Source organism: Anarrhichthys ocellatus, unplaced genomic scaffold, assembly GCF_004355925.1.
Source record: "Anarrhichthys ocellatus isolate YVR2014 unplaced genomic scaffold, GSC_Weel_1.0 scaffold24, whole genome shotgun sequence".
In the NCBI taxonomy this organism is placed as follows: domain Eukaryota; kingdom Metazoa; phylum Chordata; class Actinopteri; order Perciformes; family Anarhichadidae; genus Anarrhichthys; species Anarrhichthys ocellatus.
The window spans coordinates 4,050,187-4,056,858 of record NW_022280054.1 but is presented as its reverse complement, the minus strand read 5'-3'; positions in this window follow the sequence as shown (position 1 = coordinate 4,056,858).

Here is a 6,672-nt window from a genome sequence, read left to right as displayed (position 1 = left end):
CCCCCCCCCCCCCCCCCCCCCCCCCTGTCGTTAAAAAGCGTTCTGGTCCGCCACGCTGAACCTCTCCGTCCCCTCCTGCAGTTACTTTCACACTGTGCGTCTTTTTGTCCCAGGAGGCGATACGCCTATGTCCGCCCCTCTCCTGTCGGTCTCCTTCCCTGCGTATGCGTGTGCTGCTCCGTCTATTGACCAGTCGCTGCTCCGGGATTAGCTGGTAATAACGGATGGATACGTTATGACGGCTGTGCGTGATGCCATCGCCGGGGCATTTGCCTGGGAGAAGCAGCCGTTATAGTTTGTAACACACACCGAAACGACCGGATGTTTTCAAAGTGAGGGACGGGGACCTCAAGAGGGCCGTGGTGGAATGCAAGTGTGTCTTTAGGTAAAAGAACACTGGTGGCATCACAAACTTTACAAAAGAATAGTTGAGATGTAAAACTAAGGCTGAGTTTGGGTGTGGGCCGAGCAAGGGCACCGGAAGTAGGGGGGTAGTTAGTGCCCCTGTGGGCAGCTGTGTGACCCCATTGCAAGATGGTCTCTAGTTTATTATGACTTTAAGTTTTTCTCATAACAGAAAAGTAATCATTTATTTTTAAAATACTGTCTCTGTATGTTCTGGAATCCAACACAAAGACAGTTTTTTACATGAAACAAAATGGAAATATCCATAAAAAGCACAGTTTATTCTTTTGGTGTAAATATGCTCACAATCTCCCCAAAACACACTGTATGTTATAAAGTGGATGTTGAGCTGTAACTTACCTTAGGTCTACTCCTGGTTTCCAATTGAGGCTAAATTGGTCGCAACATTAAGTTTGACGTTTTGCGAGTTTACCCTTATGCTTTCTTGCTGAAAGTTAGATAAGAACGACCACTTTCATGTCTGTACAGTCTATATAACGCTACTGTTAGCAGCCAGCAACCTATTGACAACTGGACTCCAGCAATTTACTGGGGCTATGGAGCCAAGACATCACACAGCACATACTCACCATGAAACCACAACAAATTGTTTTTGTACTTTTATTTTTGTAGAGATACAAACAAGATACAAGTACCACTGGTAGATGAATTTCATTTGGACAGAGCCAGGCTAGCTGTTTCTCCTTGTTTCCTGTCTTTATGCTAAGCTAAGCTAACCAAATGCTGGCAGTACATCTATCTACAAAGCAAGGATTCTTTGTCTGTCTGTATGCTACCCGAGAGCCGCTTATCCAATCTACTTCACTATGTTACGCCCTGGCTCAAAGGCTGCAACATAAGGGAGACAAGACAAGTGATAAAAGTAATAAATAGACATGTATTTAACGAACAAATAACCAAACTAAACTAAATCAAACAAACAACCAAAGAATCAATCAAATGAAGCAGCTGCCGTGAGAGTCGGAGCGGAGGGGAGGCACCTGTACAAAACTCTGGCAGTTCACAGGAGTTACTGGTCTCTCGACACAGGGTGCCAGCTGGTTTCAGCCTGCAGTCTTCACAGCACTGTCCGTGCGCGCACACGGCGTCTCCCTTGAGGGTGCATGCGGTGGCATTGCAGCATGGGTTCATACACTCCTCCGGCTCTCCGCAGTCACACTCTTCCCCCTCCTCCACGTAGCAGTTGCCGCACTTCTGGCCACCGTAGAGCACCTTGACCTCCGGCATGTTGTCCAGACACGTGCCCACGCCTTTCTCCAGACTGGCAGCGAGGTCCTTCTTACTGCACGTACTGAACACTGTTGGGAATGGATAACCCGTGGAGGGGATCATGATGCAGCCTCCACGATCAACGGTCATCCTGCAGCCACAGCCGCGCTCTGGGGTGTTGTGGTTCATCCCAAAATTGTATCCGAGCTTGTGTGCCAAAGTCACCGCTGCCCCCAGTGGGTTCTCAGAGTGATCCTCGCCATGTTCAAGTGGTGAATCTTTATAGCTGGCCATTTCCAGCAGGCTCAGGTGAGGTTCGTTAGCTGCCGATCAACATCCCGAAAGACAGAGTAGGCAGCAAACAGGACACAGACCCCTAGTGCATGGGAGGGGTCGTCACAACACTGAGCAATAGCGCTCTGTTTTCAACTTCTCTGGAGTCACGAATTGACAGCAAACTGGAAGCAGAATCAAACCAGGGTATATTTCACTGGTGTTTCTGACCGTGAGTAGGTTGCTATACTTGGGTGTGTTTTTCCCCTGTGAGAAAGACTGTATGGCTCAATTCCACTGTTCCCCCTCATAACTTCAGCCCTCAACCTTCAGGGACTTAACTGACATCACCTGAACGGTTAAAGTGTGAGATGTAGCAGGGGCTTGAAATAGTATAAATAACAATGGGTCAGCACATTGATGACACCAAAACATATTATGTACAATTGAGGGTATTTTTTTTTTTTTGCCTGATTTGAACAACATTTATACTTTCACCTTACCAGAATAAGTGGTTAAAAAAATGTGTTGACTTGTTTTGGTCAAAACAGCTTCAAAAAGCCCCCAAAAAATGGTTGATGAACAAACCAGATGTGTAATGTACTCAGTGTGAAGTTGTTTGTATGAGCAGTTCTTGAGAAATGAATTATATGGTGCAGAATGCATGCAGGTAGGCAGGAAGCTAGACTGGCAGGTAGTCTCATCATTACATGCAGGCAGAATGAAATGGTTGGATGGGTTTATTACAGTCCTGCGACAGCCACAGTTACCACAGTTTTTAAATATTTTTTTCTTATGAATTGCTTTTGGGATTTAATGAGAATTCCAATGAACAATAACATAATAACAAAACAAAAAAGACATTTAACAAGCAAACAATGTCCAACATTCAACAATTGGACAATTTCTTTGCTACTTTTGTCTGTTTTGTATCATTAATATTGTTATTATTTGACTGTTGAACAACACCAGCCATTTGAGAAGGTCACCTGGGGCTTCTGATTAATGGCAATGGACATTTTTCCATATCTGATATTTAATTAAAAAAATATTTGATTAATATCCATATTTGATAAAACAATAAACAACATATTGGTCAAAACAACCATTGTGAACCATTCTAATCTGACACGGCTATAGTATATAAAAAGACACAAGCTCTGGTGTTCCATGTCATAGCTACACGTGTGAACCAACCTTCCTCCCTAAGAGGCTGTGTGAAGGTATAATAACTACTTCTGCCTTTGCGTCCTGGAAAACAACAGACACACAAGAGCTCTTGAAAGGTTCTTGTGAGGTTAACGTAAACATGTTATGGTTTAGGCATTTGAATAAATTACAAGCGCTGTCCTTTTTCTGCTGAGAGCAGATCTTCTCCTTTAGAATTATTTAGTTGCAGCCTAAAGGAAACAATTCCAATGCAATCCAGTACAAAAAAACAAAAACAAAACATTACCGCGTCATTTTTATTTATTTATAGCGTTTTCTGATTTACTCATCGTCATAACTCATACTGTATATTCAGTTTGCAGTTTGCTTTGTGGTGTTTGACTGTCATTTCAACACTGAATGTGTCGTCATTGCTGTGGCAACATGCTGTGTTTCATAACCATAACGCGTCTGTTAAGTTGAGAGGGAGAGATACAGAAGACAATAAGAGGGCACAAGAGATAAAGACAGAGAGGAGGAGAGAAAATGTAACAGAGGAAGGGAGGGAGGGAGATAAAGAGAGACAGAAGACCCTCCAGCCGATTCAGCACCATGGACAGTGCTACAGCGAGACTCAGCAGCACAAGACCGGAACAAGCTTTATCCTGAGAGAAAAGCCAAAAGCTCTTCTCAACATGCTCTGATCTCTCTCGCTCTAACTCTCTTGCTCTCTCTCAGATACACTCACATCCATGTAGCGCTCTCTCTCTCTCTCTCTCTCTCTCTCTCTCTCTCTCTCTCTCTCCACGACACTTACACGTTTGCCTCCCTTTTAACTGTCTTTCCCCTGCCTGCCACCCTCCCGAACGTCCCACAGTTTGTTTCTCATCATTTCTCTGCGTGACTGCTCTCTTTGTGGATCAACATAAAAAAGTAGTTGACAATAAGTCCAGCATGTATGTGTGCGCATTTGTCTGTCACTCAGCCTGGTAAGCTGTGTTGTTGTTCTTTTTTCGACAAATCACCACATTTTTAGAGGATACATGAGTAGAGGAACAGTTGAAAAGGACACCATGCCCTAAATCGGTCGAGTGATTTTTAAACAGGTCCTCGGAGAGAGGAATACAGGGAATGGACAGGGAGGAGAGGTAAGAGAAAAAATAAATCTGTAAAATTGAGATAAACTGAGAAAAGCAGGGTGTAAAGAACATAACATGGAAAAAAGCAAAAAAAAAAGGACCATACTTTATTGTTGAAGGGGATTATGTCTTGAAAAATGGCTTAGCTAGTACATTCAAAGCACCATACAATAGTTAATTTAAAGTAACGAATCTATGATTCATGTCGAGTTGCCATTTTTGACAAACTGAGTCACACAAGCATTCCATACAATAGGGGTGGAGCAGAATCCAATATTCAGCAAAGCACAAATAGTGGGCTTTTTAAAAAGAATTATTTCGAACAAATATTTAAAAATACATCAAATGTCATATAGCTGGTATACTCCTCATAACTTTAACGGTGGGTATTTGTGCTCCCCCTGCTTGTGCTGATGTGACAGTAAGAGATAATTGAGTGGAAAGAGAGCACAGACTCAAAAGAAACAGCGCAGCATGATTAAAATATTGGCAAAACGTAGTACATTTCTACGCCACAATGTTGTGTATTATTTGTAAGTAGTTTATTATTATGTTGCTTTCTTGTTGAACCTGCAATATCTTGAGCAGAGTTTGTTATACAGGGAGAAGGTTGTCACCAGGTATGTCGCACACTGGACGCATCCTCCCCACAGCATTACGATCAGAGCAACTGACGAAGTTTAAAGAGCGAGACAAACTACACTGGGCGGGTGAGATGCAAGATGGATGGGTCATACAAACAATGGAGACCGCTGTTTGTTTCCCCATGCAAAACTAAAAGTAAACGTTGACATTTTGTCACCCAAGTTGTTAGTGACGTGAGTCGTTAGTGTTGGTAGTCACATGACCCACATGCGGTAGTCATGAACCTAGTCAAGTTAAAGACGATGTGTTATTTTCGTAAACCTGACTAAGTGGTTTTGTTGCCTAAACCTAACTTCCTTTGAAGATGCAAGTCTATTTTGAAAAGATGCTATGCATGTAACAAGTGTAGATTGACACGCTGTCATTAATGCCACTGACAAAGTTGCGTTATTTGTCGCATTGATATGAGAAGGCCTTAGCTGTGCTCACTGCTCAGTGTCACACGAGAGGTTGCATATCACACTGGAGAAATAGAGATCTATTAATATTCTCTGTTCATAATGACGCTGTTTCACCCTAGACATCGCATTCTCCCCCGGCATGTCACTTTAACATCATATTATTTATGTATACATATATATATATATATATATATGTGTGTATATGTATATATATGTATATGTGTATATATGTGTATATACGTATATATTTATGGGCACGTACATGCATTTCTTTTCAAGTGACAATCACACATCAACACCTTGTACAATCCCAACAGCTCTCTGGCCTTGTCAGTTCAACATTGGCCCACCAGTCAATGAACCAATCAATCAATCAACTGATGATGAGATCAACACCTCAGGCTGACAGACGATCCATCGCCCAATCAAATAATTGATTGGCAATGATTAGTTAATGCCCCAGGTAAGTGTTTCATTAATAAGCTTACAAGTCTGTTTCACAGAGAGGATTAGAAGCCGAAGCCGGTTCATTGACTTTACTGGTGAAGTACACACTTATCATTATTATTTTCTATGGAGATATATTTATCTTATTCATGTCACAACACAGTCCCATTTATTATTGTAGAATGGAGTTGAAACAGAGGTGACTCTTGTTAATACAGACAAATCAACCAGTAGGTGTAGAATATAAGAATAGAGAAGGCCCTCAGCCCAATGCATTTCTCAGCACAAAAGGGAACAATCTCAAAGAAGTGTACATAAAACATTCTATTTCTAGAAGTACATTTTAGATAGACCACCGCTATCAGTCGGTCAGCCTTGGCAACACTCAACCTCATCTGGGGGAGTTCAACTCAGGTTTTGGATTTTTCTTTCATGGCCGAATACGATAGAACCAACACAATCAAAACAAATACCATTTCACTTCGATTTGATACAAAGAATGTTTCACTGGCACGTTCCTTTTTTGAAACAATGCTGATGTACAGTCTGATTGTTTTTTTGTTTTTGTTAACTCCTAACCACATCGACATCTTGCCCAATACCATTCACATGTGTCCCATATCAGTGAAATAGAGAACACAGGCAGCTAATCAATGACTTAGACAAGATCCATCAGCTTCCATGTTTGAAGTACCATGCTGGTTTGTGAAGAAATAAAAGTACATCAGATTGACTTGCCACTCTCTCCAGCAGTGTTGCAGAACAAAATTGAGATAAGACCAAATTGGAAGAAAGTTCTGGCCAAAAGAGACAACCCAAAAGAGAACACCACACCTCCAATCTGTAAATTAAGGAATTATAGCTGATCTCACATGGTTTTGGGAAGGTTTGAGCTTCATGGGCTCAGTGGTATCCTGAGTTATTTAGGAGAGCAGCTGTTGCTTCAATAGGTCTTGATGTTTCATAGTAATTTAAGTAATAAT